The following is a 16311-nucleotide window of genomic DNA, read 5'->3' on the forward strand; positions in this document are numbered from 1 at the left end:
GCTTTTTATCTGGAGGAGCTTCAGAAGGTCTGAGTGAGGTTTATTGTGAGCATATTTACCCTTATTCAATCTAATTAAAACATGTAACTTTTTCTCCAGGTCCCTTCATTCAATCCCTCTCCAGGTCTCCACATACTGTGGAATTTTCCAGTGCAGAGAGGGCTGTTGTTTTGAATGTAAAACAGTCTGGGAAAAACACACCCCGTTTGCAGTGGCTTTTCTCCATGATGAATAAATCCATAGAGGGGAACAGGCTTGTGCTTTTCCTTTCCTTATTTTTCTGAAGCATTAAATACAACCTTCAGTGCCAACAGGCAGCCAAACTCCCTGTATCTGGGTAAGTGGGATGCTTAGAAATCAGTTTTTAGAAGTGACCCTTTTGCAAAGATCTCTTGCCATTTTTGTTATCTAAATAATAGCTATTTTTTATTGCTCTTATCTTACATCTCTACTGAGTGAATCTTCCTAAGAATAGTTTATGTGCTAAACAGCTCATTTGCGTATATACATACTGTTAGAGTAGACAGCCACCAAACCTGGTGCCTTCAGAAACTTTGTAGGTGGCTCTGTAGAAATAACAGAGCAAATATAACCTGAAGCAGAAATGAGATGGATCATTTTGAGTAGGTGTTAGGCTGAAGTACTTGATGATTGACCTATAAGATGAGGCAAAGCCACTACTTCATCTGAAGTTGTGCCCTTGTGTGCTTCTGCCCGAAGCCAATTCAAGCCTTCAAATAAAATAATTGACCCACTGGATATAAAACACAAAGAGGAATTCATTCTGTGACAAGTGTGTACTTCCCAAGCAGATCAGTAAATCCTCCATTGTTAGTAAACTGGTTTTAGTTGAATGCTTGGTTAGAAAATGTGGAAGGACTGCATTTGGAAAGCACAGGGAAGAGAAAAACACATTGCAAGTGTTTATTTCTGGTTTGGTTTTGTTTTGTTTTGTTTTTCTTGCTATGCATAGTTTGTAGGAATTTGTAGGAAAATTACAGCAGAGTATTGTCCTTTCTCCCTTCTTCCCCAAATTGGAGCTGAAGATTGAGTTTTGCTAACCACTAACCAACTGTGATTCTGTGCTTTCCTCTGATGCCCTGCCCTGGCCCGCGCAGGACTGGTTAGCAGCAGCTACTCATCTCCCAGGAGAAGAAGTAGATGTGTCATGAAGCTGGCAAACGTGGGGGCAAGACCACTGCTATCATTTTCTGGCATTTTTAACAGGTTTCTGAAGAGGTCAGGCTGATCAGACTCTTAGAAAAGCCCCAAACAAACAAAACCCCAAACCCACCAAAACTCAACAACAACAACAAACCCCAAGCAGCCCCACACAAGAATTATGAGAGGAAGAAGTCTGTCTGCTATGTGATAAGGGCTAGAGTGAAAATACTGGGGGGGGCAAATCCCCCATCAGATTTTGTAAGCAGGGGCTTCAAAGGTGCGGGAGACCAGGGTAGGGTAGTACCAAAAAGGACTACCTAGGGTCAAAGCTAAATTTACTCCTGTCTAAATATTTTGAAACATCAGATTTACTGTCTCTTGATGTCTCTGTGTGTGTGCATATGTTGTAATCTCAGGCCAGCACTTGCTTACGCTAGAGAGCCCATTGCTCACAGGTGTCTTTCTGTGCAAGAAGAGGTACCGTTTCAGTATGTGCAAATGTGACTTTTGAAGATACAGCTTTTATAGGCAAATCTGTGATAGATGTCTTTCGAAGGTGGGGCCTATTTTTGTATTATAATCTTAAGAGAGAAACAGAAATCTTAGTTTTGCTGTCAGTACTATTTCTACATGGGATGTTGAAGGCCTTGAATACCACCCTGTCACTGAGGCTCATTACTAGAATCTGAACACTACAAACAGAAAATCAAATTGCACCTTCCATCCTATTTTTCTGCTTTCTCTTAAGCACCTTTAGTTTTTGGGAATCCTGATATGCAAAGTATAATTCATCATCGATTGTTGTCATGTGTGGATTTTCTTTTACCATGTTCTCAACAGCATCAGAAGTATGGCCTGTTTTATTTCAGTGTATTCAGATACTAAGTCAAATAAACTATGAAGTCTTGTTAAAGTTTTCATTTTGGAAATAGGATTGATTTTCTAGACCAAAAAACAAGTGGTTATGCTCTCCTTTCCGTGACTACTTTCTGTAACACTTCTAGGTTTGTGCCATTTAAATGTTTCTAAAATTTGAAGAGAAATCAGAATGAGAAGAACTCTGAGGTAGATTTTCTTTCAGCACTCTGTTTTTTTGTACAAATGTTATGCAGCTGTTTAAACTGCCGTGAAGAAGCTATGATTTCAAAGGTGGAAGATACCCCAGGAGTTTGGAAGTAGCGAAAACTATGTGTGTTAATTTTTTCCGTTTCCCCACAGGAAAGCCTTCTGGAAGTGAGGTCTAGACAGAGGACTTCAGTGCAGACAGAAGCTTCAGCAGTAATAGAGTAGACCCTGTGTAAACTTTTTACTTCAGTTAAAACCTCTCGGTAGTGCAAGTTGTAGCTGTACCCAGATTTGTCGCTAAAATTCAGATCATGGGCCACCATTTAGCACTCCAGGGTTACACTGGCTAACATTCAGTTTAGTCACAGCTCCTTTAGAAAGCCTACTACTGAGCTGCGATTTAGTGCTCAGTATCGTTTCTTACTCTGGGATATGTGATTAAAAGAGAAACACCTTCACACTCTAACTAATTGGTATAAAGGATAACTCTTTATGGTCAGGAGTGGAATTTCAGAAAAGGAGAGAGGAAAAACAAGGACTCATTTAGTTTTCCGTTAAGAACCCTTGTATTCAGAAGGGGAGACACAGTGGTTCCTGTAAGCACTGAAAATAAGGAAAAAAAGCGATAGCAAAAACTTAGTGTCACATTTTGTCGCAGCTCTGTCAATATCACCTGTGGTGTGATCTGCAAATGCAGACAGTGTAGTCATTTAAATGTGTCTTTACGTTATTGCCACCCGTTATAGGTCATTTACCTAAACTTCCCGTGGAATTGGAGGTGGTTCTGCAGGCTTCTGGGCTGGTTTCGGTGTAGCTGGTTTGCACGGATTTTCAGGGGAAGAGATGATGTTAAAAATCCAGCATATGCAAACTGGGAGTATTTGGGGGAAACGGCAAAATGTGAATCTGTGGGACAGCAGAGTTCTTAGTGGAACTGGGTTAGCCCCATCTTCGCTGGCAGGCACTTCACTAGAAGGTCTGGGCAATAGTGAGGACAGAGGTGTTTCAGGTTGGTGATGGCAGGTCCAACACATCCAGTGTTCCAGTCCGTGTCAGCATTGTTCAGCCTGAGGGAGAATGCAGCCTGATACAAACTGTGTTAGGGTTGAGGCACTAAAATAGGGAGGATTTTTATAATCGGTCTATTTCACAGAATGGAAGGAGAAGACCCACTGTGACATGCTGGGATGTATGTTGTTAATTGCTCGCCATAACAGTTCCCTTTCTTCAGCAAGATCTCTCTTTTCCCTTACCTCCTCTCCCTATGAAATGATCTTGTCAATATGGAGAAAGCAACCCTAAGGAATCTATAATTTGATGAAAAATTGCTGTTGCCATGGCATAGAAGAGTTCTGATTTTATACTGAAGGAATTTCTGTCTTCATTTGCATTCCCTGATTCTCTAAACAGCTATATCAGCTGTTAGGATTCAAAAAATTAAAAATGCTCTATTATTAAGAAGAAATTAAAAGAAGTAATCAGCTTAACACAATTCCAGCTCAAAAAAACCTTTCCCTGGCAGCTCACAGGAAAAGCATATTTGTATGCTGTTAACATCCCAAATTGGCTTAAGTTAAAATACACTGGGGCAAGATTAAACCAAAGCAAAGACAGTGGAAAAAGAACTAATGTTTTCTTTTCACTGTGAACAATGTGACATTTCATCGGTTGTTGTTGTTAGTATGTCGTAAGAAAATACTATGCTGAAGCCTACTAGGCAGGCTGTTACAATCTAAGAGAGACTCTTTAATATACATTTCTTGGCATCTGATGAATTCCCCTGTTTATTTGACTGAAATGTTTGTACCAGGCTTCCTCTTGTTCCATCTTCAGTGAACAAGAGAGAATTTTTCCCCTCCTTTTTTTTAATTCCTTGGGTTTTTTGGGTGGGTGTAACGAAGATTTATAATCCTGATGAACTAATAGTATCTGGGTTGAACTTAATACAAGAAGAGGCAGATGGTACCTACACCTCCTTTGCTATTCCTAAGAGACATCTATTGCCATCATCCAGCATCCTGCGCTGTTTCTAACCTGGCTGTCTGCAGGATAGATGCTGCAAACTGCACTGCAGCTCACCAGATGTTTTGTGGCACGTGGGGTGGTGCAATCTGTTGCACAACCACCAAAAACATTGGCCAGCTTTCATGCTCCAGGTGAAAAAAGCCTAAAAATAGAAAAGTTTGGCTCCTGCCCCTTTAAATATCCTGAGCCAAATTTAAGAGAAGTGCAGTTCAGAATTAAGAGTTTGGGTTTCCATTTTTTTTCCCATTGCTATAGATTTTAGCTCAGAGTACCAGACATGGGTGAGACATCCAGGCCTTCCTGGGATGCCCAACTTCAGGGCTTAAAGTGATGCAGGCCCTCTGTCCCACCTTGTGTGCTTTCTTTGGTGTCCTCTCTCCTTGCTGTGCAGTATGGTAATAGTATTTTTGTCTTTTGCTCCTTCTTCCCTTCCCTTTCCAGAATATCCATTTCACTGTGTGTTTGACCCTCGATCATTTTCACGTCTGTGGTTGAAATTTACCACTAGAAGAAAGTCTAAGCACCAGCTTGGGCAACAAGCACTTCCAGGCACTCCTAAACTTTAAGAGAAGCTAGTCATGCCTGGGCTTTGTGGTCTGGGGCTGTCCCGAATGACATCATTGACCTTGGTTTGATGATTTCACTCCTGCGTGGGTTAACCTCCAAACCACTGTTTTGAAAATAAAGCTCGTTTTTCTCAGAAAGAGGCTTTTCACCCTTAGCACGTGGCATACCACATAGTGTCCATCTACCAGGGTTAACATAGATTTCCTGTTTGGTCCAATAGAAACATAAATTGTTCTTGGATTAGCATATATGAACAGCTACAACTAATAAGTCTATGCATGTACTTGTCACATATATATCTTTTATAGGCATATACCAGAGACGAGCATGAGCTTGGATTTTTGGTGCTGGTTAGAGAAATGAGACTTCCCTAGGGAATCAATTCCTTGGTGAAAAAAAGTCTTTTTGTAGCAGGCATTTTAAGTGGGATTATTGCTGTCCCTTTGTAACAGTGATGAAATCCTCCTAGGAATTACGTGACAAGGTTTGGCAGTAAGAACACCCAAGTTGTGTCCAAGACTTTTGATCTCTCAGAATTATCTTCTGAGAGCCCTTCTTGATTACCTCTGCAAAACCAGATTTAATTTTATGTTCTGCCTCCAAAGTCCTTCCTACCTTCTGCTATGTGAGTAAATAAGATGATTTTAGAAAGGTAAATATCACCCTTTCATAAAAAAAAAACAAAACAAAAACAAAACACCAGGCTGTTGTGAGTGTCTGACCCTCCTTTTAGTCTTTTTTCCATTTCTCAGTGAAGCAAACAAAACCATGTGAATCTCAAATACTCATGGGAGGCGAGAAAGAGGGAGAGGCTGTTGCTTCTTTTTTTTTTTTTTGGATTAAGGAGTATGTCCAGAGACACTGAACAGAAAGAGGCTCCCATTGTGCACAAGCTGCACAGACATGTGAAAAAAGCAGTCTGTCCTTTTAATATTACTGTAATAAATATGTGCATATATTTGGTATGTCTATAGTGTGCTGCTGCAAATTTGTTGTTTGTCTCCCAGTAGCGTTCCAGGAAATGTGTTGGTTTATTTGCATCTCTTGTGCACATTGCTCAGGCTCAGAGCTGTTGCCTTATTAAGTAGAGGAACATGAGGGTGAGTTTAGATTTGTTTGGGAAGCTGACTCCGATGTGTCTTCCTCCTGTTTGTCTGCTATCACTTCTTGCTGACAGTGTTCTGCAAGGGAATTCCCCTTAGGAAGTAAAGTTTTATTGGACTAGTACTTCTCTTAAGTATATATACAGGAAAATAAGACTGGTAAAGTCAGATAGGAAAAACTCCGTAAGAGCTCCAGCAGGCCTCCCTAAATATTATCACATGTTATATAATATAGGGAATAATAAAAAGAAGTAGTACTTATAAAGAAACACATTTTATATATGTTTTTGTTATCCACAAAGCCAGTGTTATATTTGAAGAAAAGACCCTTGCTTACAAAGTCAATTTTAGATTTGTACCTTCTATATGAGAGCACCAAATTTCATAGCTGTGTAATGCAGAAATATGGTAATCAGCTGCTTAAATATTTAAATAATTAAAAGCTATTGATAACATGGCAAACAATGTTCAAATATTACATGAAAAGTAACAGAAAATCTGCAGGAAATGTATAATTACACAATTTGTTAAGCCTTTGTATTATGCATTGACGAGACATCATCTTGTGTATATATATGTTTGCAAACGAAATCAGATGTTCATCATTTGATGCTTCATTTGCTAATTACAATGTGGGACCCAATACAGCAATAAGCATCTACAGTGAGTAGAGGCTGACTGTAGCTCAAGAGTAAGCTCTTTCCATGTTTGAATCTCACTTCTAGGTGGACACAATCCCATTTTCCTTTATTCTCACTCCCAAATGTTTGACTCCCAGTTACAGTTGCAGCTGTGAGGCCAGCAGTCATTCTTAACTCACATAGGCTAGGTCTGAAACTTACCTGAGTTTACTTAGAGGCTGCCTATGCCTCTTCTCTGTACTTCCTCTGAGGGGCTGTTCCCTCTGCCATCCTTAATGCTGTATTTTAGTCCCTGACTTTAGAAGGGCCAGCAACCCCGATTGTTGTTTATCTTATTAGCTTGGATGCAAAGAGAAAGAAATATTCATGTTTTCGTTCTCTTACCTCCTTGAAAGTCCATTTAAAATGATGTTTTTAATGTGGGACTGCTATGATTTTCCTTTCCCCGTGTTGCCTGTCATTTCCTTGCTAACCTTTTAATGTAACAAACCTGTGAAATTTTCTTCTTGTTTTCAGCAGGGAGGCTCCAGTAGTCCCTGGAAATGGAGGTACCCGTGTTAATCAGAATGTGACTCTGAACAATTATCTCCACATCCAGATTCCTGGACTTCTGTGGACAATTTGGTCCAACTTGTGCCTTTGTAAGCAAAAGAACAGTTACTTTAGCTGGACAATCCAATGCAGGGGGGGGAGAGTTGAATGAGCTTTTGGTTATTTTATTAACATGCTCTCTAGTTAGGTCCTCAGGAAACCTCCAACCACTATTTATTTCAAGATGTCTCTGTCCAAGATAATATTATGGTTAGAAACAAAGAAAGCTGGGGCGGGGGGAACAAAAAAAGGGGTTTCTTGCTGAAACAAAGTGAAGGACGCTTTTTATTTCCCCAGCCTAAAGAATCTCTGGAAGAGTAACTCAAGATAGGACTTGGCAAGTACATATTATGCCCTCTGCCAAATAATGGCGAGAGATCTAGCAAATCTAGTTATTAAATGAGCTGAGCAGGAAGACCCTGTTTGAAACTGCTTAGAAACACTAGTGCTGTGCTGGGCAGAGGACAAAAGATACGGGGATTATGAACTGCAGCCACTGAGGCCTCGTGTCAACTAAGTAGGATCAGAGTCAATGGTGGATAGAGCAGTGTGGGAGAAGCAGGAGAGGGGGGACGAGTGTTGTAGAGGCTCGTAGGCTGCTCCTGGCACTCGACCTGCTCTCATTATGGTTACTTTGCTTGGCTTTTAGCTGATAAATAAAATATGGAGTTGCGTCTAGAAACACAGAGAGAAGAGAACTCAACTACTGCCGACTGCGGTGTGGTGCAGTTGCTGCATAAGAGCTATCCTTTTGGAATTAAAATGGGAACCAGTGGCATTTTATGGACTGGGAGGAGCAGTAATGCTTTACAGTAATAGGCCATGAATATGGTGGTGGAGGGAAGTATAAAGGCTTTATTCCTGGGGAAATCCAGGGAATGGCATTTAGACAGTCCAGAGAATGTCTGGTCTGTGGCTGGACTGAACGGGCACCAGTTGCTAGAGCAGATTGCATAAGTGACCCAAAAGGGATGGCAGAGAATAGCTTTCCATCTCCCAAGAGCAGAGGGATTCTATTCAGGGAGGCTGTCTCAGCTGTCAGGGTAGTTCTTCCATGTCAGTGGTCTGAAAAAATATTTGTATTTTTCCCTTTGCAACTGAAAGCAAAAGCTGGCTTTTGAAAGACTATTTTAAAAGTGGAAGAGCTTCAGGCTTCTGAGGGCTTAATCTTCCAAAAATGTTAATGACGGCTCATAAAAGCTAGTATTCTGCAAAGAGACACTGTACAATTTCTGTCTTGCATCCTTCTCAAAGGTGAGTGCTGACTTGATATGGAGGATAATTCACTCGCTATTTTAAAGCTGGGGAAGGTGCAACTCCATTTAATTCTGTAACTGAATCATCTCTCTCTTTCAGAACTGGGGGGGAAGTGTGGCTTCTTCATACTGAAATCCTGTAGAGGCATGGTGGCCAGAAAGGTTTCCAGGAGCAGTGTGGCTGGGCTTCTCTGGGTAGGTGTTCAGCATCTTCTCTACCAGGGCTTGCCAGAAGGACATTCATTTTCTGGCACTGTGCTTGGCAAAGGGGGGTGAGCCCTGACGGATTGAGCTGTGCTAGGGCTTGAAGAAAACAGGGGAGAGCAGCAGCTTGTATTCTTTAGGGTTTCTGGGGCAGTAGACCAGGAGAGGTCTCCCATATCTTTTTACAGCCTGCCTTGGCTTCCCTTTCTTGCCTGGTGAAGGAGGGCCTCCACATGCTTGGGGCTTGACTCCAAGCTCAGAGGCTGGGTTTGCGAATGGCTTTCAAACCTTAGCCAAAAATATTAGTCTGTGCATGTGTATGTGGAGGCGTGGGGGAGGGAGTGTTGCTCCCTTGTGCAGTCGCACAGAACAAGCCACAATCTGGCGTGCTTTTGGTTATTAATAGCTAGAATATGGAAGTAGGGCAAATATCCATCCTGATTTATCCTGACCTGAATAATCCATATAGTCTTCAGGCCACAGACTAGCGATTCTGTCTCTAGCTGTCACATTCCTGAGTTTTAGGAAGCGATATCCGTGACCATTTTATGTCACGATGATCAATGTCACATTAAAGAGAGAAGCCTGCGGGCGGGCGCGTGAGGGGTGGGAGTGCTGCTTGATTAGGGAGGCGCTGGGGTGGGGATGCTGCTGGCTGTCACTCCGCGCCCTCAGAGCCCACCAGACAAAAAATCCAGAGGGAAAGGTCACCCTGGCCTGGGGCTGCTCTGCTGGGGATGGGGGGAGCACCAAAGATGCTCCAAGAGGCAGGCCACAGGCGGAGGAGAGGAGTGGAAGAGCCATGAAGCGATGCTGAGGGAGGTAGGAGAGGTTTGATTCAGGAGGAGAGAAAGAGGGAGAGGATGTGCAAAACCCTGTATCCCTGTGGCTAACCACTCCTAGGCAGGATGAGGGTCTTCTGTAGCAGTGCAGGCTGATCCAGGAATATTGGGCTGTTGATATTCCAGAAATTAAAATTGCAATTAAGAGTGACAAGACTCAGGAAAGGCTCCACGATTGGGCTTTTTTTCTCTTTTTTGTTCCTAAAAGTCATGAACACACCGAATCCCATATTTTTATTCACCTCTCAGCTTGCAACGTGGTGTTTTTCACACCTATTTTTGAAATCACAGCAACTTTTTTGACCAAATGTGCAGATTTGCCATTGTGGGCTACTTGCATTCCTAGAATATGAAGAGAGACAAACAAAAGGGCCTTAACTGTGACGAATCCAGCAAAAAGATGCCTAGGACACAAATCAGAAGTCCTCATTTGGTCAGGTTTCCCGCTGACTTCCACACGAACTGGCATGATTCTGGAGTAAAGCATGCGAGCTGGAAGAATAGGGTGCACATTTGCATCCTGTTATTGTTCTGAGTGTTATTCTGGTAACAATTTTCTTTTTCTGGATGGGCACATAAAAAAGCAATAAATATTACTGCTGATTGTGTTTTAGAAACTGCAGGCATTAGTTGGAACGTGGGCCTATTTACTAGGGGTAGAACAAGTATATAGGGAAACAAATCCTTACCCAAGAAGTATTTAAAGCCTAATATTAAATCAAGACACAATGTAAGAGACAAGAGCAGCATGAAATGAAGAGGGCTGTGCTAACAGTCTGCTGTTATTTAAGCTAGCTAATGAACAGTCTGATAGCTTCAGAATCATCTAACATTTTGTACGTGTTGTGATATGTTTCTGTTCTGCTTTAAGGTGGGTAAGTAAATACAGGAGTGGTTTCTACCAAACTGATTTCTGGAACTGCAGTGTCTGAGTGATACCTAGGGCTGATTAGTTGTAAATACTGTGTTTCAGTGTGTCAATGATTATTTTTTGTTGGACCTTGAGTGAAAGGTCCAAAATGGCCCATAGGAAGCTCCTCTCCATGCTACAGTGAAGCAGCCACAGTTACACACCCCCTCCTTGCGCCTCCCTTCCCAAACCACAGCAGGTGAGGAAGCAGCACAGGTCCCTCCTGGCTCTTCCCTATGGACCCCATGCTCTTCCCTCACCGAGCATGCGTCTCCATTCACACCCGCCCCCTTACAGAAAGCTCTCAGCCAGAGTGAGTGCAGCACAGCAAGACAAACATCCATCTCTTCATGCCAAGGACCACCTCGGTGCTTCTGCAGAAGGGGCTGGGATGGCATCTTCACCTTGCCAGAGAGCCAGAGGTGGGCAGGTGAGGGCAACCACAGCCATCATCTCTCCAGTGCCCAGCCCTGGCCTGGCCTGGGAGCAGGGCTATGGCAGTGCTCCCTTTCCTCTCACAGCTGGAGAAACCGCAGGGCCCTAGGTCCTCACCCGGCCAGGGAGGCTGAGATTTGCAGGAAGGCTGGGGAGAGCCTGTTTACAGAGGCCTGCAGTGACAGGATGAGGGGCAATGGCTTTAAGCTGGAGGGGGGCAGATTTAGATTGGAGATTAGGAGAGGGTTCTTCACTGTGAGGGTGGTGGAGCACTGGAACAGGTTGCCCAGGGAGGTGGTTGAGGTCCCATCCCTGGAGATATTCAAGGAGAGGCTCGACGAGGCCCTGGGCAACCTGGTCTAGTTGGGGGTGTCCCTGCTGACTGCGGGGAGGTCGGACTAGATGATCTTTGGAAGCCTCTTCCCATTCTTTGATTCTGTGAATCCCACAAGTGGAGAAGAGAGAGCCTGCCAGGAACTTTCCTGTTTGCTTGTGAAACGGGGATGCCGGCTGTCCATCCGGGTGTCTCTGTCTGTGTCTGGTGGGACGCATGAGCCAGAAGCTCAGGGCTCTGCAGCTTGGGCTTGTGGCATTTGTGAGCCTGGTTTGTCAGCGGTGAGTTGTTGTTCTTGTCAGATTTCCAAGTAAACAGCAGACAGATACTTACCCCTTTGAGCTGTTACGAGGTTGCCAAGAAAACTGTCTGAACTTTGAAAACTCTCCTTTTATTTTCTGCCTTCCCCGACCCTGCCTCCGCCGGCAGCAGGTCCCTCTCGTCAGGGGAGCGTCCTCCAGGCGCAACGCAGGGAAATGGAGGAGGGGAAGTTCTCACCTCCAGAAATCCTGTTTGGCAAGACAAGGATGTCTGGGTCTGGGAGAGGGACGGCAGCAGGGCAGGCAGCTCCATGCAGCTGGGACTCAGCTCTGAGAGACGCTCCCTGAGACGGAAGATCATTTCTCTGGAGAGAAGGGGCAGGGTAGGTAGGCCTGTAGTAACAGCGACTGGGTTGACGGGTGATAGCTCGTTAAGCTGTCACGGCTCTATGGTAACAACGTGTATGGCATCCACATCTAAAGCAAAAGCACAGGCTTTGATCAAGTTTGCTCTTATTACAGCAGTGGGGTTCAGCCCAGCCTGGGCTTCTCGGAAGCTGGGGACTTTGCAGCTCACAGAACGAGCCCTGTCTCTGCCTCTACAGGGATGCTTTCACCAGGTTTCTTGTTGCTGTGCCCAGCCCCTGTCCAGGGCTAATGAGGAGGATCACAGAATGATATGGGGTTGGAAGGGACCTTTGGAGGTCATCTAGTCCAACCCCTCTGCCAAAGCAGGTCCACCCAGAGCAGGTTGCACAGGAACATGTCCAGGTGAGTTTTGAATGTCTCCAGAGACGGAGACTCCACCACCTCCCTGGGCAGCCTGTTTCAGTGCTTTTCCACCCTCAAAGTGAAGAAGTTCCTCCTCATGTTTAGGTGGAACTTCTTATATTCAAGTCTGTGCCCATTTCCTCTTGTCCTGTCACTGGGCACCACTGAAAAAAGACTGGCCCCATCCTCTTGGCACCCTCCCTTTAAGTATTTATAAGCATTGATCAGATCCCCCCTCAGCCTTCTCTTCTCCAGACTAAAAAGAGACTCCCTCAGGAGGCTGACTCCCTCAGCCTTTCCTCATAAGAGAGATGCTACAGGCCCCTAGTCATCTCTGTAGCCCTCTGATGTACCCTCTCCAGCAGTTGCCTGAAGCTATGTGCAGACAGCAGCCTGGGCTTTAGGTTGCCTTCTCTGCCACAACCCCCTTAACAAGGGTCTCAGAGCCTAACTCTGTGTGCACCTGAACATGCAGCGAGGCCTCCATGGTCTGTGGAAAGAGCCAGGTTTGAAGAGCAAAGTTTGAATAGCTTCTGCTGAGTTATTTTTGCATGGTCCATACACGCCTTGGGCTGACGTGGAGTCTGTTTATGACTGGGATAAAACATAAAACATGCTGAAGTATCTGGTACGCCTGTTGGTTTTCCTCTTTAAGAAATGAAATAAATTGCATGAAGCTGATAGTCTGAATTCTGCAGTAAAGAGCATTAGCCACGCTCCAGAACACATCACCTTTTTGCTTTGTGAAATGAACAGCTCTGGAAGTGGTGTTTGAAGCCAGTTGTTGTATCATGTGCTTGAGATGCTGCAAGCAAGGTATTTATTAATTACAAAATATAGTTGTTCAGTCCTGGTCTTTTAAAGGGGAGAGGACTTCTAGCCTTTAGGCATTTCTTTGGGGAAGAAATGATCCAGCTCTGCTGAATCAATGGGGTTTCTTCCATTGACTTTATACATTTTGGCTAATGTCCAGCCTGACCTCCCTCAGCTTCTGTCTGGGTGTTTGAACAGTTAGATCATCTTTGGCAGCTAGTAATATATTTTTGAGATTTTTTTTTTTTTATACCAGAGTGAATATCAGCATTCAGCAGGTTACCAAAACACAAGCTGACGTTACTGCAAAGAAAGCTTTGCGGTTTACTTCTCAAAGCCCAGTCTTGAATTTCTTCTCGTCTTGGGGAACAGCACAGCAAATGATGCAGGAGAACAGAGGCATGGTTCAAATACATCCTGACAGTGAGCAGGTCTGTAAATACAGCTGGTTTAGGAAATAATCTTTGTGAAGGATCTCTTCTTCCCAAATGTTGCAGGGCATTGCATCTTTTATATGCCATGCAGGTCACATCCTTAATATAAGTGCCATTTTTCCTGTAATCTGTAAAATTTACAACTTCTTCCCCAAACTCATGCTTTCCCTTCTTCCTGCAATCTCCTTTGTCCAGGTCTGTGAGCTCTCTGTGCCACAGAGGTCTACTCATGGAGCAATTCCTACTGGCTCCGGGTTAGATGTCGGTTCATGTGCTGTCCATCTCCTCCTCATGTCTCTTGCCGTAGAAGATGACCCTGTGAGGAAGCCAGCCTGCGATTGAAGGTCTGTAAGCAGTTGTTGGAATTGCAGACTTTAGTGTGGTTTGTCAAGGTGGGACTCAGCCAGCCTAAAAAGCATGCTGAGCTGAACACATCCCTGTTCCCTGTCGTAACATATAGTGTATATCATGCTGACAATCATTTGTTTTTTAGCACTGGTAATCACTGATATGTTCTTTTAAGTGAGATTCATGGATGCTGATTACATTTACTGCATAAATTACTTCATTATTAAAATCAGGTCATTTGAGCCCCAAAACCATTAACATGCAAACTATTAGCATAATTTCATAAGCTAATAAATCAAGCACAGGAAAAGAATTAAGCGGTTCCTAGTGATAAGTGTTTCTTCAGAGATTAAGAAACACAATTTTCTTATGCATATATTAACATTTTAAAAGTGAATTCATGCAAAAGCAATTTTTCTGCATATATAAAACTTATGTTTAATAATCTTTATGCTCAGCCTGCAGAGCTGTTTCAAAATTAATGTTTTTTTTCTCAGATCACTGTACAGGAATTTGACATTGAACCAGCTAGCCTGTTTTGATATACTCTACCTGTAAAATTCTTTATGCCTTTATTAAACAGGAAAAGTTAAGAAATAAAACAAGCCAAGATATGATTTAGAAGAAAAATAGCTTGGGTTCATCTTAGATAATGAACTGTTCATCCAAGGTAAATTTTGTATTCTTAATCTTAAGCAGTACCAATGAAATTGTAATTATCTCCATAATTGCAATCTAGAACTGTGGTTGTCGTCTTATTAAAGTGGTGCATTAAAATTGATTTAATTCCCATTTCTTATGTAATAGAATGTAATATTGGCCAGAATAATGCAGAGATAGGCTCCTCTATTCACTCTACTGACTAGATTTAAAAATAATACAGTAATACAACTGTAATTATTTGGATACACAAAAGTTGCAGGGAAACAAAGAAAATTCCAATGTAAATGAAACTGTAATAAGCAACAGATGACAATGCCCAAGAATTTTAGTATGTTGCTAGACGTCCGTGATTTATTTATGTTTAGCTGGTTTTGTTTTCCAGCTCCTAACCTACTGTTTTTGTTTGTTTAGTATATTTCTTTTTCGGTGTGAGGCACCCAATGATTTGCTCCAAGGAATAAGAAAATATAATGTTTTCAGAATGGTGCTCGCCGGCCTGGGTATTTGGGGTCTCCTGGTTCCTACAGCAATACCACAGCCTCTTTCTTTTCGAGCCCACATGTGGAAAAAACCTCACAGATAGCTTTTAGCAATTGCTTGTGCTTGCTGCTCTCTAAGGACTGCCTTGGCTAAGGTGGCACCACTCTGAGAACAGCCTCTTCGGGGAGGGGTGGCTTGTTTTGTGTCCTTCTCCCTGAACCAGTTCACTGGACCACCGCTGGCTCTAGGGAGGTGATGATGACATGCAAGAAGGGGACGTGTGGGGACACCCCTTTTTGTGGCAGCTGGTTGCTCTCTCACTTTTGCTGCAATTTGAAGCCACAACCTCAGCCACAGGAGAACCAGTGTTGGCCCCAAGCAAAGTGGTAGTGGTCATCCAGGTGCAAGCAAGGTAGCAGTCGGCAGACAGCCTGTGTAGAAGAAAGGGAATGTGTCATGGTCACTGTTTTCATAGTAGTGTAGCTCACGTGGTGGGCAAGTGGAACCAGTGGCTCAGAAGACCAATCATTAATTACCAAAATAAGGACACTGTCGATGTGCAGCTTTCCACATCTGTTGTCCAAACCATTCTTGTTCTGTGCGCCTTCCTCGCCTTTTTGCACATCAGAAAGTACAGGGGTGATGTAAATCCCCCAAATTATTAGTGTTCTCCTTACCTTTCTCCAGTTGGAGGACTGAGTGCCTCATTCCTCAGTTGTGGTCACTTTTACATTCTTCCTTTTAAAGCAGATACTGAATTACTGCTCCTCCTGGCAGGTCTCTAGCTTGTTTGGAGGCTGTGTGTTGCTGGTATATGCATAAATCATTTATATCTGTTGAGGATTCTCGTGGGCTGTGTTTCAGGTATGCCTTCAGAAGGGTTTGTCACAACTCCATTCCGGGTCATAAACTCATTTTTCAATGTTTGTGTGACTAATTACAGAGAGGAGATGATGTATCTAACACAAGGCAGGTGACAACATCCCTGAGAAATGGTATTTATGAGAATTTTCTAATCAAAATGTGAGTAATTGCAAAAGAATGGTTATGGAATATTTGGCAGTGTTGCTTTCCATATTGCTGAAGCTGAATATTCAAAAGGTGATTTAAAATCTTGTCTGGACAAACTGGCATGATTTGGGAGTTTTTACAACATAACAGTCCCACTTGAAGTCAAATGGAGGGTACTGTGCAAATGCAAAACCTGACCTGATTGCTTTGTTCATATATAGTAGAATCCTGTTGAAGTCAAAGGCAGATTACTCACCTGAATAAAATTTCTGGGTCAGGTTCTGCATTTGCATGAATGAATATGTGTAAAAACAAGAATTTGAATTTCCAGGATTCTGTAATAATTATTCTCAGGTAACACTGATATCTCCCCTTTTAAAATGCTAACGAATCT

At 43.1% G+C, this 16311-nt stretch overlaps 1 long non-coding RNA gene across 1 annotated transcript; it reads left to right on the forward strand.

Moving 5' to 3' along the window:
- Nucleotides 1-7092: 7092 nt before the first annotated feature.
- LOC106887456 lies at nt 7093-14436 on the forward strand. Its single transcript, XR_001411893.1, has 4 exons — nt 7093-7206; nt 8513-8607; nt 13611-13759; nt 14347-14436. It is a non-coding gene; the product is annotated as an uncharacterized LOC106887456 (long non-coding RNA).
- The last annotated feature ends 1875 nt before the right edge of the window (nt 14437-16311 follow it).

This window comes from Calidris pugnax, unplaced genomic scaffold (genome assembly GCF_001431845.1).
Source record: "Calidris pugnax isolate Ruff unplaced genomic scaffold, ASM143184v1 scaffold8, whole genome shotgun sequence".
Classification (NCBI taxonomy): Eukaryota; Metazoa; Chordata; class Aves; order Charadriiformes; family Scolopacidae; genus Calidris; species Calidris pugnax.